The following is a 22,603-nucleotide window of genomic DNA, read 5'->3' on the forward strand; positions in this document are numbered from 1 at the left end:
TTTTCCCTCCTAGTTCAACTTTCAAGTTACTTAGGATACCATATGGTGTATATGTCCTTCCGTCGAATGCTTTTAATGTCGTCGAAAATAGCGACAAGGTTGGAGATCCTAAAGTTTTCCAGCAACTCATCGACATAATGCATGTAGATGCCCCCTCATCAATAATTGTTCGATGAACAGTTTTGTTGAGGGCTTTCACTTGAATAAGGAAAGCTAGTTGAGCTGGTAACTGAGGGTCATATCCTTTATGATCAAAGGCCACAAGATTGGAATCCATTGGGTCAATCCCACCTATTGCTGATAATAAAGCTTGCTATTGGGAGAGGCAATTTTGTGGTACCTCAAGTGTCGACATAGCGGACGGCGATTGGGCCAGGTCCTCTATTATATTATAATTCTGTGTTATTTTTGCACGAGGATTAAATGTCGATTTGTGCACTACTCCCTTTCGCGACTTTATCATTTGTTCAGGAATGATGGGTGGCACAACTTTGGTCAAAGTTGTTGTCGAACTACTAGGTTGTTCATTAGCCTTGTTATTCGACACCTGTGGATTCCCGTAATCTTTATTCCTTGCCAAAGCATCATTTTGCTGCTTTGAGATAGACAACATAAGCACTTGGGATCGGGAAGCATTTTGATTAGCAACCAGTTTGGTTCCCGGGCTTGGAAACAGATCAGTCAATACTGCTGAGGTTTTTGAACTCTTAAATAGTTTCTTAACTTCAGCTTTATGTGGACAATCTCTTGTCCGATGATCCTCATCGCATATATCACACCCCGCAGGGTGTTTCCTTTGCCCAGAAGGGTTTGTAGAAGGCTTTTCAGGAGATGACTCATCCTGCTTCCTTTTTCTCCCTCTCTTTTTCTTCTTGCCCCCTGGTTTCTTCAGTTGTTTGCCCTTGTCAATTGACACGACATTTACCTCCGAGGCAAGAAGTTCCTCATTTGCATTTTGACTAGAAATCCTACAGGCCTTTTTAGATGTAGCCTTTGTCGATTTCGTGTATGTTGCACCAATCACGCCATCGATGGCATGAGAGTCATTGTTTGATTTAGGAGGAGGAGGAACTGAGAATTCCGGTCTAGGGGCGTCAGGTATTTTATCGTAGAGCGTGCCGAACTGAGTGTAAATCAAGTCCAATATTGCGCACGAGCGATAACTTGCTCTTCTGTGACAACTCCCCCTTTTGCCACATCTTCTGTGATGGAAGGTAGTAATGACTTGATAAACCATTCAGCTAAAAGTTGATCAGGAACATACGTTTTTACCATTCTACGACGACGTCGCCACTCATGTATATGATCAGATATGTGAGTGGCCATCGTTTGTTTGAAGTTGGTAAGGAGTTCCGTTCCCATTTCATACCTTATCGGTAATTGAAAATGGGTTAAAAAGGTTGTGGCTAGGGTACTGAAGTTGTCGAATGAAGCTCTAGGCAATTCGATATACCATTTTGCTACCGGACCAGTTAACGTCCTCTGAAAAAGGCGAAGCCTAATCGAATCATCGTTTAGGTGTTTGATGAACACCACAGATGAAAGGTCATCACATGATTCGACGGATCTTCACCCGGATTTCCATTAAATTTAGGAATATCTTATGGAAGTTTATGCGGAATCGCTGGCCACCAAGCGGCATAAGCAATTGGATCATTTGTCAGTCGGTTTAGATCTAGTAATTCTAGAGTTGCTACAAAGGGCAACTGTTGATTCAGGTTAGGCAAAGCATACCCAAGATAAGATGGAATCACCTGAGCAGTGGGTCTTTGCATACCAGCATAATGTATTTGATGCTGGCAACTTTGACAAGGTTGATGGGCATAACCATTATAGTATGGTTGTTGATAACCGCTTTGGAAATGCAGTTGCCCATTACTTACAAAGACTTGTTGCTCAGGTCCTTGATATGATTGCTGGAATTGCGGTTGTTGAGATTGAACCAGCCCTGGTTGTTGGACCATTTGCTGTTGTCCAATACTGGATGATTGACCAAGATGAGGAGTCATAGTACTTGTTTGAGCCTAAGTCGCTCCAGATAAGGAGGCACTAACCTGAGGTTGTGATTGAGTTGTCGAGACAAGAGGTTGTTGTATTGCAACCTGAGAACTTGGGGTTGACATACAATAGGTAGCGCTTGTACTTGCAACGCAATCACCATACCAGGTATAGTGGGAATATTTGACACAGGGTGGACTGGTTGCATTGAATATGCAACCCTTGGTTGCTGAGGCAGTATTGGTACCCAACCACTGGATGTAATTCCAGTTTGACCTGAACTTTGTTGTAAACTCCCATATGGTTGTTCTCCGGGAGGGAACAATGAAAAGGCATACTGCCCTCCATATGGTGGAAATCCTATACTTAAAGGGTATATTGGCCTTTGAAGACACATTGGATCGATTTGTTGAGTTTCAACATAAGAAATACTAGATGATAATCTGGATGAAGAAATAGGAACTGACCATGTCGTCGAAACAGTCCCTGATTGGACTCTGGCTTGTTGTTGATAACTTGCCGGGACAGATGATATACCATCGAACATCGTTGGAGTAGCAACAGGAGGCTCTGCCGCTGCTGCGTCGGATGACACAGTCCTGGATGTCGACGGTTGTTCAGACATATCTAGTCTATCCAAAAGATTTTCTAGTGATTCTACAATAACTTGCGATGAAAAGAGACTAACTTCGAAGACCAACGAGGGAATGGTGATGATTATTCCGTTTAAAATAAATTTTAGATGCTTTGACACAACTTGTTTTTTCTGTTTTAAAGATTCGAGAAAAAACAAAAGATGACTCTAGTCTCCTTCGATTTTTAATGAGCCTGAAGTGACAAGTGCTCAGATGGACCTTTTCCATTAAGGAGTCTGAAAAGGAACGAAAGGGACTGCTCTGGAGGTCTAGGCAGAGGGAGTACCAAACCAATCGCAAAACTGCAGAATACTTTTTACGGTACGGCAGTCAATCTTCCCGACTGTTATGTTCGGTGCATTGCGATCAGTAGGGCGGCCGACACGGCTTCCTATGGATAAAAGGTTTTAACCCTATAGGGGTCTCCCAATATACTCGACGGTACGTGGGAGCACAAGTCCGTACTGGCACTTATCGTCTCAAAGTGGAGGAATCAACCAACCATCAGTGAGGACAACAATTACCAGGCTTTACGACGCCGGAACACGTCTCTAGCCTAGACCTCTAAATGTTGTGCATTAAGTTACAAAGCGTTGTTAAGTTCATTGAATTTATTTTAGGTTGAGCTTTCTTATGAAGTTTGCCTTTTGGGTTCACCACGAGATGTAGATGTAATTCCTAAAATGCAATCTAAAGATGATAAGCAAGCTTTTATCTCTTTTCAGCAATGAAAATCCTAGCTACAAGGGGAAAAGAAAGACACAATCTTTTCTCAAAGGGCAAAGAGCACACTATAAATGCACTTTTCCTAAATCAAGCCATACAGAGTGTCAATATGCAAATGCACATGTGCATGTTTTTCACTTTCTTAATATTGATGCCTAGAAAGAAAGTTGTTGTACAAATTTGAATTCGCTTTCAAGTGAAAAACAAAAACAAGCTTCTTTTTGAAATCAAAAGGTAGAGACGATTACGACACTTTATGATTTTGAAGTAAACACTTGTTTCGACACTAGAAATTCACAAATTCAAGCCAAAGGTAAAAGTAAAAGCGTAATCGACCGTCAACAGCAAATAAACTTTCTCCTAAGATCAAAATCGACACTTACGACAGATCTAAATCCAAGGACGACAGTATGACTAGTTTACTTTTGCAACGGGAAACTGTAAATGACATAACAAACACACAAAAACACATATAGTTTCTTTTATACAACTGAGGCGGAATTAAGGAAAAGAAAAGGGGCTTTTAAACATACACACACACTGATCACAGGCTGCAAAAATCAGAGACAAAACTGAAAAAATTGAGCAAAGAACCTTAGCTGCACAAGGCTAGGCTGATCAACGCACCTGATACACAGAGAAACTGGATTGCAACGCAGGTTGCCGTCTTGAGAACTGCGCTGAAATGCAGGAACTCTTCATAGCACCTGCGCTGGGGCAGAAACAAGAATTCTATCTGGGTTCTAGGTCACGGTTTGCAGTTTAATCTATGGTTTTTGGCCGAGTAAAAACAATCAGTAATGCACAATCAAAGGGTTGATTTAAAAGAGGTTTAAGAGCTATCACAAAGGGTAATCAGATCATTTGTGAATCAACTGTTCAAATCATAAACAGATCCAGTGAATGGATTGAAGCAGCAAATGTCTACTTTGCATTTGTTAATGGCAAATGCAGTTCGATTCGCTACTTCTAAGTTTATGAAACAAACAACAAGAGGAACACAAACAAACTAACTAGACACGTTCCCCAGTATGGTCGCCATTTTGTTTTCGGGAAAAGTGTCTATTCAGAATGACCCTATCACACCGGGTTGTGACAGAGACCTTAGAAACAAACGAGGAAAACTACTCTTGTATTCTCCTTTATGAACTATAAACGAAGATGATTAAGATGAACCAACCTATGTCTTGCGCTAGTCCTTTGATCCAATCTCTCTTCTCTTTGACAGCTTCCAGCTATCTGCTCCCTCACTTGCCCAGCGTCACCAAGTTCCTTCAAGTTCACAGAAGAAAGAAACTACACAAAGACATGGATTTATGTTCATAAAAAGCTTAGGATCAGATTTAAGCTAAACATGCAAATATAACACACATCAGATACACAAGCATGTAGGAGAAACTCAAATAGTTTTATTGATAAAACCAGAAGATCCAGGAGGAGTTACAACCGATGATTCCTGATCCAGCATCAACCTCCCAGCATAGAATCCCTTCTTCACCTCCAACAAAGCATAAATCACCCAATACTCTGATATCTATCACAAAACCAACAACAATTCTCTGCAATGTACAAAATTCCAGCCCCTGGATCTCTTGGTGAGGGATCCATATATAGATGTATGCAAAGAGGATGAGTCAGCTCATGAATTGATTAGTGGCTTCTCTCTGTCAGTTCTTACTTCCACTTGGAGACTGAGAGCCTCTTACTCATCACTGGTCGAATTCAGTGAGGCAAGTGTCATTGGAGAAGATTCTGGAAGCTTCCATTGTCTCTCCACCTCGTGGAATGACTCTGCCACTTGTCATTTCCAGCTCAACGCACCCTGGTAGTGCATTCAAGTGCATTGCAATGCACCTAGCCAGTGTATTTGGGTGCTTTGCAACGTAGTTAGCTATTGGAGCATCTGAAATGATCCTGATTTGACTAGTTCTGAGCAGTTTCTGGTGGAGAACTTCTGGGAGAAGCTGTAATTTGTTGACCTTGTTTCTTTAGGAGCTGGAACAACACTTTTAGGGACTTAGGATCCCTTGGTTTATGGACATTTCATGCTTATAGCTGTAGGGCACAAAAATGTCTATAACACCAGCACCAAGCATAAGTTCCCTTAAGGTGCCACTAATCATGCTTAGCATTAATTAAAATTTTGTTAAGGTTGGCGAAAATTTTGGAGGACCGCCAAATTTTGCGGCACTTCTAGTTTTGCTAGTGCTAACTGGAGTCTTATCTAGTTTTAGCGGGGTTTCCTAGGGAAAAATTGAATGAAGAATATATTGAGCAACTTTTGACCAGTTTTGGAAAATGAATAGTCATTCCTAGATGATTTCGACATTCTTAACTCATTGGTGTAGGTTTCAAAGGCAACGAAAAAGTTATGTACATGATATTCCCATGTTGAATTTAAAGAAGCCTAGGGCTGCCAGTGGAGGAGGTCCAACACAGTTTAGCTAGAGTCAGTTTTCATAGATCTAATAGTCATTTTTGGTGTTTTTGGGTCTTTTGAACCAAATGGTATAGTTTTCAAAGCCATTGGAGTGTATCAGATTCTTGTAGTCAGACATTGGCCAATAATTCCAAAGAGGGCCTAGCCATTGATGGAGGTCCTAGGAGATGTAGCCTAGTACTGGAGGGTGAAATCCTTGATCAATTATGTGTTGTGAGTTTTCTGTGTATGATATATGCAATTTTATTTTTTGTTCATGTTATTTAAGCAACTAATTAACTTATAATTTTCTCACACATGACACATAAAAGACATATAACTTGACACATAAACCTCTTGCATAACTGGGTAAATGAGACAAATCAAAATATGTTTTAACTGATGAGGGAGCTTGCATAGAAATTACAAGTTTTCCCAAGAATTCAGATCAAGTTGGTATTAGAGCAGGTTAGCTCATTTGAACCCTGAGATGGTTTGCCAAGGTTAGCTAGAGAATTAGCTATTGGTTTTGAAATTGTGCAAGGATCATTTAACTGTGTGCAAGTTTGTGTGTACAAGATGAAGCAAGGAGAAGCTCCAGATTGAGAGCTTGGTTCTCAAATCACAGTAAAGAAGTTTTTGAAGCTTTTTGAATTTTTGTGAAGCTCTTTAATTCATTATGCTTGTGAAGGCAAATTCAAACAAAGCATGTCCCAAGGAGGACAACATGCAAGGATGTCAGAGGATGTGAAGGATTTTAGAAAGACTTTCTTAGACATGGCAGGAATGGTGAAAGTCCTTTCTGAAGAGAGGGATACTAATTTGCAAGATGCAGGATTTAAACCCCCAAGAGGAGAATGTTATTCAAGGGAAGAAGGTAATACAAGTAGTGATAAAGCACCACTTTCTCCACAATCTTCATGCTTTTCTACAACTATCATTCAAGATGTTAGTGTAGAAAGTCCTTCAAAGAAGACAGATGGACAAGTTTTCACCTTCTTTCCACATGATGTGGAAAATGAGGTTCTCTCAGCACCCAAATCCGAGGAGCTGAAAGAAGAGAGTCTAAGGGTCTAAGAGGACACATCACAAATAAAAAAGGAATTCAAAACATCTTCTTATGTCAATTGAAAGATGAAGAAAATGGTAAGAATTTACATGCTTATTCCTTATGTGAAAGTATTGATGTAAATTCATTTGCAGCCTTTGAAAAATATAGTAAAGGAATTGGATCTAAACTCTTGACCAAGATGGGGTATAAGGGAGGAGGCCTTGGAGTAAACCAGCAAGGCATTAAAAATCCAATTGAGGTCAAGGAGAGACCTAAATATGAATGCTTAGGCTATGTTGCAAAAGAATAATGGTCTTCTAGTGACAGCTCGTGGGTATCATGTGCCTTCCGCCATAAGAGAGGACGTGAGGAGGCAAGATGTTGGGATTTGCATCCAAAAATGGTGCCTGCTTGGTTCCAAAAGTGAAAGGAAGACTTGAAGTACAAAACATCTCCAAAGAGAGATGAAAAATTTGAGGAAGAAACAAAGCTAAGTTCTTCTTGCCACTTAAGTTCTTCACGCACGAGGCATAAGCCAAAAGGCTCCAAAAAGAGGTATAATCATTTTTTTAATTCGACTGATGTTAATTCAAGTGCTCAGAAATCAAATACTTTTCATGGTGGAAAGAAAAATTATGGCTTTGAATAATGTGTTAAGGAAAATGTTTCCTTGTATTTTTTGCCTTTCATCTAACCATTGTGTAGATAAGTGCGAAAAGAAGAAAGAAATCATTGAGAAGATGTTTATATCTATTGGAAGTAAGACTAAAAGGAGAAAATATCATCCAAAGATAAAGGAAAGTGAGCCAAGAGGAGCTCAAAATAACTTCTGTACTCATTGCAGTATCAGTGGACATTGCGTGGAGAAGTGTTGGAAATTGTTTCCACATCTTCATCTTGCTAAGGGAAAGCATATCATGCAAGCACCAGAAGAGGAAGCAACAATAGAAAAAGTGGTGAAAGCTGTGACCATCCTTGAAACAACTCCAGAAGAAGAGAAAGTTCAAATAGAGGGTTCATGTTGGAAATACTGAGAGCGGGGGGTGAATCAGTATTTCTTACAATTTTTATTCTAGTGATTGCCAAAAGCATATATAGATATGTATATGTGTACACAGAACACAGAAACCAGTAGCGAGAATAAATGCTTTTATTAAAAACTCAAGACAGTACAATGAAATAAATACAATATAAATATATATCTGACTATGGATAGTTTCCAAGCTCCAACTTGGACTTCAGTGAGGCTCCAACCTCCAGAGCACCAACTCTGTTTTGCAGTGGTTCTGCACTTAGGAGCACCTACCCCTAATGACTTTAGTCATGTTCAGTTCTGAGGCTCCAACCTCTTGGGCTCCAACCCAATCTTAGTATCAACTGCTTTGCTGCAGTTTTCTGCACCCAACCCTGCTAAGCTTCTGCCTTTCTCTAGTTCTCCTGCTTCTCTGGTCTCTCTTACCTCTTGCCTATTCTTCGACTTCCTCTCTTACAGATTATGCATACATTGGCAACACTTCACCTTGTGTTTCTGTTTTTATGTGTTTCAGGAACCTCTGACTGATCATTTCCACTTTCCACCTCCTTTTTGGCTTCCTCCTTGGGTGCTGTAGATTCCTCTGACTCGCTTGATCTTTCAGCTTCCCAATACGACCAAATCCATTTATTCCTATCTTGGTCCTCTCCTTTCCCGAGGATCTTTGAACTCTAGGAGGGGCCTCTGTTGCAGTAGCTCTAACTGGTTGCAAAGTCCTAGCACTCTAACATTGTAAGGCTGAACCGTGGCCAAACTTTGCAATGGATCCGAAGAAATTGCTTCCAAAGCTTTCGAAAGGCAATCTGACTGTGCCATTGGTGCTAGTTATCTTCGATCGGATCTATGCATCAACCACCACAGAAGGACGATGATTTTCATGAAACGATCCTGCCATAACAAACGATCTCATCATGGTGGAATTCGCCATTACCATTGCGATCCGAAAACCAAAGGAACGAAATCTAAGAAAACTGATATAAAAGTCTAGAAACACCCTTTTGCCCCACCATTTTTGTTTAATTCCAAAAACCCATGTAATTGCGCCCATATTAGCCTCTGCCACATTCGCAATTACAGTCATTTGATCGTCGTGATCCAATGGTCACAGTCCTTTTTCCCGCACATTAAACATCATGCATATTCCTTACCATCTGACCATCCGTCGCACGATCGGATGGCAGTCACAAGCCCCGATCGCGCAACCTGCATATGCGTTAACCTGCGGGGGCGGTGGTTTTCATCCACCATGCATCTTATTGTGACTGGATCACTGGCCCTTGTACGTATACAACCGAACCCCGGTGAGTGGTGCGAGGAATACCGCTTACCGCCTACCTGTACGTGTCCCGCGCATTATCGTCCGCGCATCTTTCACGTGCGATGACTGTTGGATCCGCTGCTCTTTGATCCGACGGCTCACATTCAATTATTTCTTCCAGCTTACCCTTGGTTCCCTCTGAAGTCTCCTAGGCCTTCTGACCGGTGTGGTCCTTAGTCTCCTCTGCTTTCTCAATTGAAGAATCCTTGGCTTCCCGTGTTTTTCCTGCAACACTATCCTTAGTTGCTCATGCTTTCTCTGCTACAGTATCCTTAGCTGCCCGTGCTTTCTCCATAGCTGCATCTTTGGTTTCCTTAGCTTTCTGCGCAGCAGAATCCTTATACTCACGCACTTTATTCATAGTTGTATCTGTAGTTTCTCTCGTCTTGTCTGCTACAGAATCTTTAGTCTCTCGTGTTTTGTCCACAGTGGTGTCCTTGACCTCCTGTGTCTTGTCCGTGACAAAATCCTTGGCATTCTTGATTTTTTCTTGGAGGCCATTGAAAGTCGACATGGTGCCCTCCTTGATACTACCCAGTGCAGAAGAGGCAGACTCAGTGCTGGCATCTTTGGCAACATGTGCCATCCATTTTGCAGATTCCAAGTTATCAAAGGCATTTTCCCATCTCTCTTCTGCCTCCTGGCTAGAAGGTCTTCTCATGTTTTCCTGTTCTGAAGCCATTGATCTGTACCTTGAAAATCAAAATTATCAGTTCAACTATTTCACAGCTCTAGAATCAAAATAATTTCACAGCATGTGTAAAACAAATCTCTCATGAATTTCCTATGCTCTATGTGCTCCTCTTCTTCGGCTCTATCTGCTTCTCTCGTCTCTATCTGCTCCTCAGATATTTCCATATTGACATCAATGACAATCTGTGTCCAACAATCTCCCCCTTTGTTATTGATGGCAATATTCTTCTGCTTTCTCCCCCTTTGACATCAATGGCAAAGGGATGCATATGGACTCCCCCTGTCCTACTACATCTTTATGAATGAACTTGAGTGATGATAAAGAAATAACCCCCATCTTTTGACGCAGATGTTCGAATGCTTCTCGAGGAAGAGGTTTTGTAAAAATATCAGCTATCTACTCCTTAGTACTGATATATTCCAGGACGATGTTTTGTTTAGCTACTTGTTCATGGAGGAAATGATACTTGATTGGTATGTGTTTGGTTCTTGAGTGCATCACAGGATTTTTGCTGAGACTGATAGCACTTGTGTTGTCACAATAGACAGACATTTTTTGATCTGTACATATGTCGAGATCTTTTAGAGCTTCCTTCATCCATAGTATCTGAGAACAATAGTCTGCTGCAGCAATATACTCAGCTTCACCTGTGGATAATGATATGGATGACTATTTTTTGTTGAGCCAGGATACCAAACAATCTCCTAGGAAGAATGCATTTCCACTAGTGCTTTTCCGATCATCTAGACTTCTAGCCCAATCAGCATCGGTGTATGCAGTTATAGTCAGTGTTGAGTCCTTTGGGTACCAAAGACCGAAATCAAAAGTTTCCTTCAGATATCTGAGAATTCTTTTTACAGCTAATAAATGGGATTGTTTGGAAGCAGATTGAAATCTTCCCACCATTCCTACTGCTTGCATTATGTCTGGTCATGTAGCTGTTAAGTATAGAAGGGATCTAATCATTGACCTGTAATGAGTTGCATCTACTAGAGGGGAGTCATCATCTTTGCTCAGTTTGCATTTTGTGGTCATAGGTGTGCTCATGGGTGCACAATCCTCCATTCCATATTTTTTTAGCATGTCTTTTAGATATTTGGTTTGAGATATACACAATCCTACTCTAGTTTGAGATATTTGAAGTCCAAGGAAGTGGGACAGCTCTCCTATCATTGACATCTCAAATTCTTTTGACATGTTTTGAGAAAATCCATGGCTCATTTCATCATTATTACTAGCAAAAATCAGATCATCGACATAAACAAGAGCAACTAGTAACTTACCTTGATCTGTCCTTATGTATAGATTGCTTCCAGCCACTCCCTTTTTGAAGCCTTGTTGTTGTAGATAGTGATCCAGTCTTGCGTACCAAGCTCTAGGAGCTTGTTTCAACCCATATAAAGCCTTTTTCAACTTACAAACTAAGTCCTTTCCTACTGTTAGATCAAAACCTTCTGGCTGCTCCATGTAGACTTCCTCCTTGAGTTCCCCATTTAGAAATGTTGATTTCACGTCCGTTTGATAGATTTTGAATCCTTTTGAGCAAGCAAATGCCAAGAACATCCTGATAGCTTCCATACGGGCCACTGGTGCGAAGGTCTCTTCAAAGTCAATTCATTCAATTTGTGAATAGCCTTTGCAGACAAGTCTTGCCTTGTTTCTGATAACCTATCCCTCCTCATTCATTTTATTTTTGAACACCCATTTGGTTCCTATTATGTTTTTGTCCTTTGGACGAGGTACCAGCTCCCATGTCTTTTTCTTCTCAATTTGGGTCATTTCTTCTTCCATGGCTTTTACCCAATGAGGATCCTTACTTGCTTCTGCAAATGTTTCTGGTTCTATCATAGATAGGAGGGAAATGACTTTTCTCTTGGGTGTAATTGTTATCCTTCTTCGGGTCTGCACACCTTCATCTTTATCGCCAATGATCTACTCTTCTGGATGGTGTCTTTGGACATACTTCGTCTTAAAAGGGGTATTAGTTGGTTCTCTTTCCTCTTCTTCTTCTTCTTCTTCTTCCTCATCTATTTCTTCTTCTTTAGGTTCTTCTTCTTCAATGAGAGAGTCATCTTCATGTTCTTCAATTTCCTTTACTGGAAGATCTTCATCAACCTTTACATCAATGCTTTCCACTATTTTCTTCAATCGATAATTGTAGCACTTGTAAGCCTTGCTCCGTGTAGAGTATCCAAGAAATATCCCTTCATCAACCCGAGAATCAAACTTTCCTGGTGAACCATCATTTATTTTTATGAAGCACTTGCTTCCAAAGATCTTGAAGTAATTCACTGAAGCAGGTCTTCCTTTCCATAGCTCATAAGGAGTTTTATCACAATTTGTTCTTAATTGAGTTCGATTCAGTGTGTAGACAGCTGTTCCTACTGCTTCTCTCCAGAATTTAGGTTGTAAATCTGCTGCTAATAGCATAGTTCTTTCCATTTCTTGCACTGTTCGGTTTCTTCTTTCAACTACCCCATTTTGCTGAGGTGTTCTGGCAGCCAAGAATTCCCTTTTAATTCCATGAATATTACAGAACTCACTAAACTCTTTTGATGTGAATTCTCCTCCTCTGTCTGTTCTGAGGAACTTAATTTTTGAATCTTTTTCATTTTCTACAAGGGCTTTTAGATTCTTAAAACACTCAAAAGTTTCAGATTTATACTTTATGAAATATAACCACATCATTCTAGTACAATCATCAACAAATAACACAAAGTACCTTTCTCCTTGGAGTGCTTGATTTCTAGTTGGCCCACATACATCAGCATGGATGATCTCTAAGGGCTCCAATGTAGAGTGTTCCTTTGTCTTGTGGCTAATTATGGTCTGCTTTCCATGTTGACATGGACCACATACTGCTTGATTTGGTTTGAACAGCCTTGGGATGTCTCGTACAGCTTTGATCTTGCTAATATTGATTAGATTTTCGAAGCTTGTATGTCTAAGTTGCTTGTTCTACACCCAACTCTCATCTGTCTGACTCAGGTAGCATTTATTTTCTTGAATCTTGTTCAAAATGTAAATGTTTTCTGGTGTCCTCACCCCTTTTGCCACAAGTTTCCCTGAGGCAGAGTTCCTTATTTCACAGTCTTTGGTGCTGAAAACGACCTTATGTCCTTGATCACATATTTGGCTGACACTCAAGAGGTTGTGTTTGAGTCCATCAACCAGCAGAGCATCTTGAGCTTTTCCTTTTCCATTGATCAGAGTAACTGTCCCTTTTCCTGCAATTCTTCCAGATCCGCTTCCAAAGGACACATTCCCTTCCTTTTTGCTTAGTGAGACAAACTTCCTTCTGTCTCCTGTCATGTGTCTGGACTACCCACTATCTATAAACCACAAATTTCCATTATTTTGAGCATATAGAGCCAGGCCGCATTTGTCCATGTTGGAGTTCTTGCTACTCGTCTTTCTTCCTTTGAGTGGGCAGTCTTGTTCATAGTGTCCATTATTGTAGCAGAAAGAGCAAATCAGATCAAATTTGGTCAAGGGATTAAATGAATTAAAGGTTTTGATTTGTCCCTGCCTTTTGGGGGCATATGAGTTGATTATTCTATCCTTTAGCTTTGTCTTTTCACTTCTGCGAGCCATACAATGTCGGGCTTGATGACCGAAGTTTTTACAGTGAAAGCAGTGTCCAAGAAAAATGGTTTTGTACTTGTTGAAGCAACCACAGTTTGAGTCGATTTCCTTCCTGGGAATTACTCCTCCCTCGTTCTTTGGATTTCCGATGGGCCCTTGGTGGAGTACAAGCTTGTATTTGCTGTAGTGTCCATGATTTGACTCCACATTCTTCTTTGGAGTGATTCTCTCTTCATTCTTGGGATCTGGGGTGCAATTTTCATCTTTTGGATTGCAGGAAAGTGCATCGGCATAGCTTTTCGCATTATTCTTAGTGCTTGAGGATTCTCGTTTGAAACCTATTCCAGACTTGTCATGTTGAGGTTTTTGATTTTTCAGAATAGTCTCAAGTATTTGAGAGCTTTTACAGCCCTTTTTAATTTGCTCCAACTCCTTTCTCAGAGACACTATTTCGGTCTTGCGTTCTTCACAAGTCTCTTCCTTTTCTTTAAGCTTTGCTTCTAAGAGGTCTTCTCTCCTTCTTATTTCCTCGTTTTCCACTTTGAGAGAAATGATTTTGTTCCCTATTTTCTCGTTTTCTTCAATGGCACTTATTAACAGTTCATCTACATTTCCTTCCAGCCCTGAGTCATCATCATCTGCGAGTGCCATAAATAATTCTTCTTGGCTTTCATCATGATCGCTTTCCTCATCTGATTTCCTTTTATTGACCATAAACTCATCCTCATCAGACTCATCTTGCTTGGAGAAGAAGTTTTTCTTATTGAACCCTTTCTTTTTATGTGCCATTCTTTTAGAATTTCCTTCATCATCACTGTCATGTTTATGAGGACATTTTGCTACATAATGGCCTATTTTACCACATTTAAAACAAATAAGAAGATACTTTCCTTTAAGCTTAGATCCTTTCTTTAGCTTTCGTAAAAATTGAGTCAATTCGGATTCCACATCTGACGCATCACTACAGTCATTCCTTTCTTTCCGCTTTTTTGACCTTGAGGCCTTGAATGCTGCATCTTTGGAGCTTGGGCCACCTTTCCTCATTTCATAGGCAGTGAGAATTCCATGGAGTTCATCCATTTTGAGGGTATCTAGATCCTTTGCTTCTTCTATAGCGCTTATTTTGGAGTCAAACCTGTCTGGAAGAGACCTTAATACCTTTTGAACATTGGTACTTTCTTCAAATTTTTCATCCAATCCTTTCAGGGAATTTACCACTTCAGCTACTCGGAGGAGGTATGCTGCAATATATTCTTCATCTTCCATCCTCAAACTTTCAAATTGTCTTCTATGAGTTTGAAGCTTTGCCTTTTTTACTTTTGAGTCTCCATCGTACAAGCCAACTAGCTTCTCCCACATTTCTTGGGCCGAGGTACAGTGCATGATTTTTGTAAACTCAAAATCAGTGATTCCACTAGTGATGGATTTCATGGCCTTTGCATTTGCGATGTAGGCTTTCCTCTTGTCTTGGTCTGTTGGAAGAGTGGAAGTAGTTTTGTATTCATTTTGAACAAAATGCCAGACTTCAGGTCCAATGGACATTAAGTAGTAAGTCATTCTTTTCTTCCAGAAACCAAAATTAGTGCCATCGAACAAAGGAGGTCTTCCTAATGCTTCGTGGTTTCTCATCATGGCTGTGGATCCTTCTTCAAGCTGTTAGGCTAGTATGAAGAAGCCTGTTCTGATACCAATTGTTGGAAACACTAAGAGGGGGGGGGTGAATCAGTATTTCTTAAAAAATTTATTCTAGTGATTGCCAAAAGCATATATAGATATGTACATGTGTACACAGAACACAGAAACTAGCAGCTGGAATAAATGATTTTATTAAAAACTCAAGACAGTACAATGAAATAAATACAATATAAATATATATCTGACTGTGGATAGTTTCCAAGCTCCAACTTGGACTTCAGTGAGGCTCCAACCTCCAGAGCACCAACTCTGTTTTGCAGTGGTTTTGCACGTAGGAGCACCTACCCCTAATGACTTTAGTCCTGTTCAGTTCTGAGGCTCCAACCTCTTGGGCTCCAACCCAATCTTAGTATCAACTTTTTTGCTGTAGTTTTCTGCACCCAACCCTGCTGAGCTTTTGCCTTTCTCCAGTTCTCCTGCTTCTCTGGACTCTCCTGCCTCTTGCCTATTCTTCAGCTTCCTCTCTTACAGATTATGCATACATTGGCAACACTTCACCTTGTGTTTATGTTTTTATCTGTTTCAGGCACCTCTAACTAATCATTTCCACTTTCCACCACCTTTTTGGCTTCCTCCTTGGTCGTTGTATATTCCTCTGACTCGCTTGATCTTTCAGCTTCCCAATACGACCAAATCCATTTATTCCTATCTTGGTCCTCTCCTTTCCCGAGGATCTTTGAACTCTAGGAGGGGCCTCTGTTGCAGTAGCTCTAACTGGTTGCAAAGTCCTAGCACTCTGACATTGTAAGGCTGAACCCTGGCCAAACTTTGCAGTGGATCTGAAGAAATTGCTTCCAAAGCTTCCGAAAGGCAATCTGACTGTGCCATCAGTGCTGGTTATCTTCGATCGGATCTGTGCATCAGCCACCACAGAAGGACAATGATTTTCATGAAACGATCTTGCCGTAACAGACGATCTCATCATGGTGGAAGCTGCCATTGCCATTGCAATTCGAAAACCAAAGGAACGAAATCTAAGAAAACTGATATAAAAGTCTAGAAACACCCTTTTGCCCCGCTGTTTCTGTTTAATTCAAAAAACCCACGTAATCGGGCCCATATTAGCCTCTGCCGCATTCACAATCGCAGTCGTTGATCGTCGTGATCCAACGATCACAGTCCTTTTTCCCGCACGTTAAACATCATGTATATTCCTCGCCATTTGACTATCCGTCGCACAATCGGATAGCAGTCGCAAGCCCCGATCGCACAACCTGCATATCCGTTAACCTGCGGGGGCAGTGGTTTTCATCCGCCACGCATCGTATTGTGATTGGATCACTGGCCCTTGTATGTATACCACCGAACCCCGGTGGGCGGTGCGGGGAATACCGCTTACCGCCTACCTATACGTCTCCCGCGCATTATCATCCGCGCATCTTTCATGTGCGATGACCGTTGGATCCGATGCTCTTTGATCTGACGGCTCACATTCAATTATTTATTCGAGCTTACCCTTGGTTCCCTCTGAAGTCTCCTGAGCCTTCTAACCGGTGCGGTCCTTAGTCTCCTCGGCTTTCTCAATTGAAGAATCCTTGGCTTCCTGTGTTTTTCCTGCAACACTATCCTTAGCTGCCCGTGCTTTCTCTGCTACAGTATCCTTAGCTGCCCGTGCTTTCTCCATAGCTGCATCTTTGGTTTCCTCAGCTTTCTGCACAGCAGAATCCTTATACTCGCGCACTTTATTCACAGCTGTATCTGTAGTTTCTCTCTTCTTGTCTGCTACAGAATCTTTAGTCTCTCGTGTTTTGTCCACAATGGTGTCCTTGACTTCCTGTGTCTTGTCCGTGACAGAATCCTTAGCATTCTCGATTTTTTCTTAGAGGCCCTTGAAGGTCGACATGGTGCCCTCCTTGATACTACCCAGTGCAAAAGAGGCAGACTTGGTGCTGGCATCTTTGGCAACTTGTGCCATCCATTTTGTAGATTCCAAGTTATCCGAGGCATTTTCCCGTCTCTCTTCTACCTCTTGGCCAAAATTTCTTCTCACATTTTCTTGTTCTGAAGCCATTGATCTGTACCTTGAAAATCAAAATTATCAGTTCAACTATTTCATAGCTCTAGAATCAAAATAATTTCACTGCATGTGTAAAACAAATCTCTCATGAATTTCCTATGCTCTGTGTGCTCCTCTTCTTTAGCTCTGTCTGCTTCTCTTGTCTCTATCTGCTCCTCGAATATTGCCATATTGACATCAATGACAGTCTGTGTCCAACAGGTCATTCACCTAGCTGGGTAAGAAATGGGCAGACTATTTCTCCAGTTGAAGTTTACAAATTTTTGTTTGCACTAGTTGCATAGCCCCTTAGTTGGGTAACTTGTAAAAGTGATGTTCATAAATAAATCACTTATATGCAACTATAATTTTCTTGAAGCATTACAATGCTAGTTTGGCTTGTTGATAAATTCATTTCTTTTCTTTATGGATGCATTAATTTTATGTTGAAAGAAGAATTCCGTTTGACTCACTTTAATGCAACAAAGAAGGCAATTTGTGGTTGCAAGTTTGTATGTGAATGCATTTCTCTTGAAAGCATTCTTGATGTTGCATAATTTCACCAAGAAGGTGTGCAAAAGTTGGGTATGTTACTCACTTCATTTGCAGAAAATTTTTCAATTCAACTATTATATACTCCTACATGTTTTTGGGCTTATTGTACTTGTGATTGTACTTATGAGAGAGTTGAAGAATTCTATACATACATGAGAGTTTGTGTGTGTGTGAACAATGAAAATAGATACATGCATGAGTGTCAACTTTTGTCGATTGTTGTCACCTGTATGTCATATCGACTTGGAAGAGTTGATTTTGTCTCCAAAGGTGAAAGGGAGATGTTGATGGATTATTGCATGAGAATGTGGAATTCTTGTTGTTTATGCAAAGAATTGTCAAGTTGCTATACATGCTTATGTTTGGCTCTTTAAGTCAAGTCAATTGTTAGAGCATGTTTAGTCGATGATGTTTTGTCAATTTGTGTTTAATTGATATTTTGTACACCAAGATGAAAGAGTACATGGCGATGTTACATGATGTGACAATTGTTGCTTTGAAGGAGCAAAAGAAGAGGTCATCGATTTACAATTTCTTGCATAATGTGTTTTTCCATTTAATGGTGTTTCTTGTGACAAGATGTCGAGGGATTTTGGAAGGTCTATTCTTGAGCAAGATGCTCATGCTTAGCTTCCATTCTCAAATCATGACATGAGTAGCATGTTGAACTGGAGGATGATAGAGGCAAGAAGCAAAAGTGGATGAGATGCCAAAAATTTTCAGCCATTGTAGAACATTTGTGTGTGTTGACGCCAAGATTCTCAGTGGGAAAGCTATCAGATTGTATTAGTTTTCCAAGCACTGAGGGATCAATGTGGTATAGAAAAGGTATTTTGCAGCCAACAAATGTCCAACAAGTGTTAGATTGGGTTAGCAACAGCAGGAGAATAGTGGTTGAGGGACATAGCCATTTGCAATGCAAGGCATGTCAGTGTACCCAAGTGGTTGTCATGGAGATTTTTTCAAGTAGAATCAGTTGATAGAACTAGGGAAAGAGAAGAGTGTTTAACTCTCATCAGATAACTAGATTTTGTGTGTCCAAAAGCTCATCAGTGGGAAGGAGTGATCCGAATATGGATTAGGGGCCCAAAATTTGCTCAAAATTCAAAGTTCTCAGATCGGCTTGAAACCTATATGACTGCATATGTCTTACCAAGATGTTCGCACGCAATTCGTTTCACTAAAAACTGAGTCCGGATGAAAGAGAAAAGGCTTGTTGTTCACTTTCCTAAACAACTAAAAAAATTTGCAAAACAAGACAAAATGATGACATGGCAGTATAGTCAGCATGATGGGAATCTTCTTCAGTTTTTGCCCAATGAGGTTGTGACAAGTGTCACCTTAGGATTCGCTAGTTTGGTTGTGAGAAGGTGAAATTGCCCAATGTCCTCCAAGGTGGAATTATGAGTTCATGGTGAATATTATGTGGAAAATATTTTTTTAGAAATATATATATATATATATATATATATATATATATATATATATATATATATATATATATATATATAGTAATTTCATTATTTTATATGATTTTAAATGTTTATGGTAAAGTCAAAAGTCTGCACATATTTGAATGTCAATATGGCAATATAAATATGGGGTGGCAAAAATATGTAATGGGATGGGCGAAGGGTGTGTCAAACCATGACCTCCCCCTCCCAATTCCTTTGCAATACCAACGAGCCAGTGCGGGTGTTGTTAAACCTTTTCCACGACATTATATTTAAACATACAATGTTGCTGATGATGGGAGCAGAGAGAGCAAGCCCTGTGGGGCGAACCCCCTCTCCATACAACCACAAGGCTAAGACCATGGGCTAGCGCCAAGCATAAGCGTGCTTAAGACACCAGTAATCATGCTTAGAATTAATTAAACTGTTGTTAAGGTTCACGGAAAATTTGGAGTGCAAAATTCGGCGGGACTTCCAGTTTTGGCAGTGCTAACTGGAGTCTTCTCCAGTTTTAGCAGGGTTTCTTAGGGAAAAATTGAATGAAGCATATCTTGAGCAATTTTCAACCAATATTGGAAAATAAATAGTCATTCCTAGATGATTTTGACATTATAGACTCATTGGTGAAGGTTGAAAATGAAAAGAAGAACTTATGTGCATGATATTCCCATGTTGAAGTTAAAGAAGCCTAGGGCCACCAGTGGAGGAGGTCTAGCACAGTTCAACCATAGTCAGTTTTCAGAGATCTAATAGTTATTTTTTGGGTTTTTGGGTCTTCTGAACCCAATGGTATAGTTTTAAAATCCATTGGAGTTTAGAAGATTCTTACAATAAGACATTGACCAATAATTCCAAAAAGGGCCTAGCCATTGATGGAGGTCCTAAGAGATGTAGCCTAGTGCTGGAGAGTGAACCCCTTGATCGATTATGTGTTGTGAGTTTGTTGTGTATGATGTCTGCAATTTTATTTGTTGTTCATGTTATTTAATCAGCTAATTAACTTATAATTTTCTCACACATGACACATAAAAGACATATAACTTGAGACATAAACCTCTTGCATAGCTGGGTAAATGAGACAAATCAGAATATGTTTTAACTGATGAGGGAGATTGCATAGAAATTACAAGTTTTCCCAAGAATTCAGATAAATATTCAATATAAATATATAGAATTTTCAAAACATCGAAGGCATATCGGTAGGGTTGGAATTTCAAATCATATTTTTTTTCAAACATGTTTTTTTTTATTACTAGATGTAAAAGAAATACATTGTCATTGGATCATTGTCATTAGATCAGAAGGATCCAGGAATAATACTTGGCGGCATACAATTTTTAAAAAACGTTCCACACAAATCAATAAAAATAGAGTAATTGGGTGTGATTGTGGGTAAGATAACCTACAATGTCCATATACCCTCCTCTTGAAAGGAGATTCAAAATAAAGACAGTGCCCATGAACTGAAGATTTTTGTATCTACTTGTACAAAACCGGGTATCTTTGTGCTCGTGAACTAAAGGTTTTTGTATCTTTTTGTAGGAAACAAGGTATTTTTGTTTGTCAATTGTTGTCCCTTGGTGTTCTAGACTGTGGGGTATTATTTGTGTAATCCGACGAGTCAAACAACCACCCTCCTTTTGTATGTAGATTTAGATGTAATATTGAGGCCCTGTCCTGGTAAAGACTACATCCTTTTATGCAAAACATAGTGTCTATGTTCTAATGAAGCCAAAGAGTCTACAAAAAAAATTTAGGAGTATATTAGATGATGATATGTCTGAAATTTTGCAAACACTTATTTAGGAAAGATTGGTAGAATATGCAATTTGGATCCGATGAATAACCAGTCTTAGAAAGTCTATCAGCAACCCCATTTTGTCTCCGATATATGTAGGATATAGAGATGAAACGAAACCCTAGTATCAATGTTTTAATGTTGGCTTTCCAGTTATAAAGGGACATAGAGTGAAACAAGCCAAGTCCATTAGCCCAATCAATAACAACTTTGGAGTCTCCAAATATGGTGATCTCCCTAAGTCCGAGCTAGTTAGCACATTGTAGAACGCCCCATAGAGAAAGGATCTCAACTCATGTGTTGTTACCAGACCCACCATGCCAATGAAAATACTATGAGTGTGGAACATTGATGTAAATAGCTTTTCAACATCCACATAGGTTGAAAGAAGAGGTCCCATCAAAGAAGCCAATCGGGAAAGACTCCCAAATGCTACAAGGTGGAGGAACAAGCGAGATGTTGTGAGATGGGGATGCACAAAACACATGGTGGTAGTTAATAATCTTGTAGTAGGTCCGCCAAATATCAGGCTACTCATTCTAAAAAATAAGAGTGTTATGAGACTGCCAAATGCCTTAGATGATGAAGAAGACCAGTGTTTTGTGGGAAAAAGAGTCCATTGTCCAGCTGTGGAGACAAGAGACTATGTCGAAGCATTCCCAAGAAGGTGGATCTTCTAACGAGTGTAGAATCTTGATCCAAACTGAAGAAGCAAATGAGAAATGGATGAAAAGGTGGTTAATGTCCTCTCCATGTGTGTTGCAAAGGCAACACCGTCCCAGACCCCAGAAACCCCTCTTAACGAGGTTTTCCCAAGTGAGGATACGATTGTGAATTACCAGCCAAGAAAAATATTTCAGGTTGAGGGGGAAATTCCATTTCTAGACCCTAGTGAACCAAGGTTGAATCAAATTTAGGCAAGGAGCCAGAGTGATGGGGATGTAACCTTCTTTTACAATGACCTTGTCTAATTGTGTTCCACCAGCCCAAACAAGACAACCTTCAACATTAGAAAGAATCATTTACTCATTTTTTTATGGTCCCCTTCGAGCCTTCCCTATGTTGAAGCATTATAGAGTACCATTATTTAGAGCATTTGAGATCCCAAAAAGTTTCAAATTAGTATTGTAATTTTTCCATTCCAGACAAAGGTGGGCAGACAGAGATATTTATGCAGTGCCTTTCCAGTGAGTGTAGTAAGGAGAGGAGAGTTCAACAGCTGAGATATCCTTGAGAAAATGATAACCATAATAATGTAAATATGTGATTAGGTCTAGGGATAAAATATGTGTACCAGTTATCCCAACAAGTGAGTCCAATATGATATTGGGGGAAGATCCCGAGCCAACAAACCAACAAAGGTACGAAAAATACCAATGCTTATAAGTGAGCGGGCTATGCTAAGAACATGATATTTTTGAGGGTATCGAAGCACCATTTCTGTTAACACCTAATCATCAGGATTGGGTGAATAAATAAAATCAATGTAAATAAATAATAAGAGATATAAATAGTCATTGGGAGATGAAGTGAATAGTCTCCCTCATGTATATAATAAAGACCAACCTGAAGGAATAATATGAATTAATTTGTGTTGAGGAGTTACTGCCTGGTCTAACATGGTATCAGAGCCAGCTCCCAAAATT

General features: G+C 40.0%; 2 pseudogenes; both read right to left on the reverse strand.

The window, feature by feature from the left end:
* Positions 1-9,193: 9,193 nt before the first annotated feature.
* Positions 9,194-9,862, reverse strand: LOC149210465 (uncharacterized; annotated as a pseudogene).
* A 36-nt stretch (positions 9,863-9,898) lies between these two features.
* On the reverse strand, positions 9,899-17,165 carry LOC149210466 (uncharacterized; annotated as a pseudogene).
* Positions 17,166-22,603: the final 5,438 nt, after the last annotated feature.

This window comes from Pinus tabuliformis, chromosome 1_2 (assembly GCF_031772625.1).
Source record: "Pinus tabuliformis cultivar Carrire ecotype Pingquan chromosome 1_2, CPIR1, whole genome shotgun sequence".
NCBI classification, from domain to species: Eukaryota; Viridiplantae; Streptophyta; class Pinopsida; order Pinales; family Pinaceae; genus Pinus; species Pinus tabuliformis.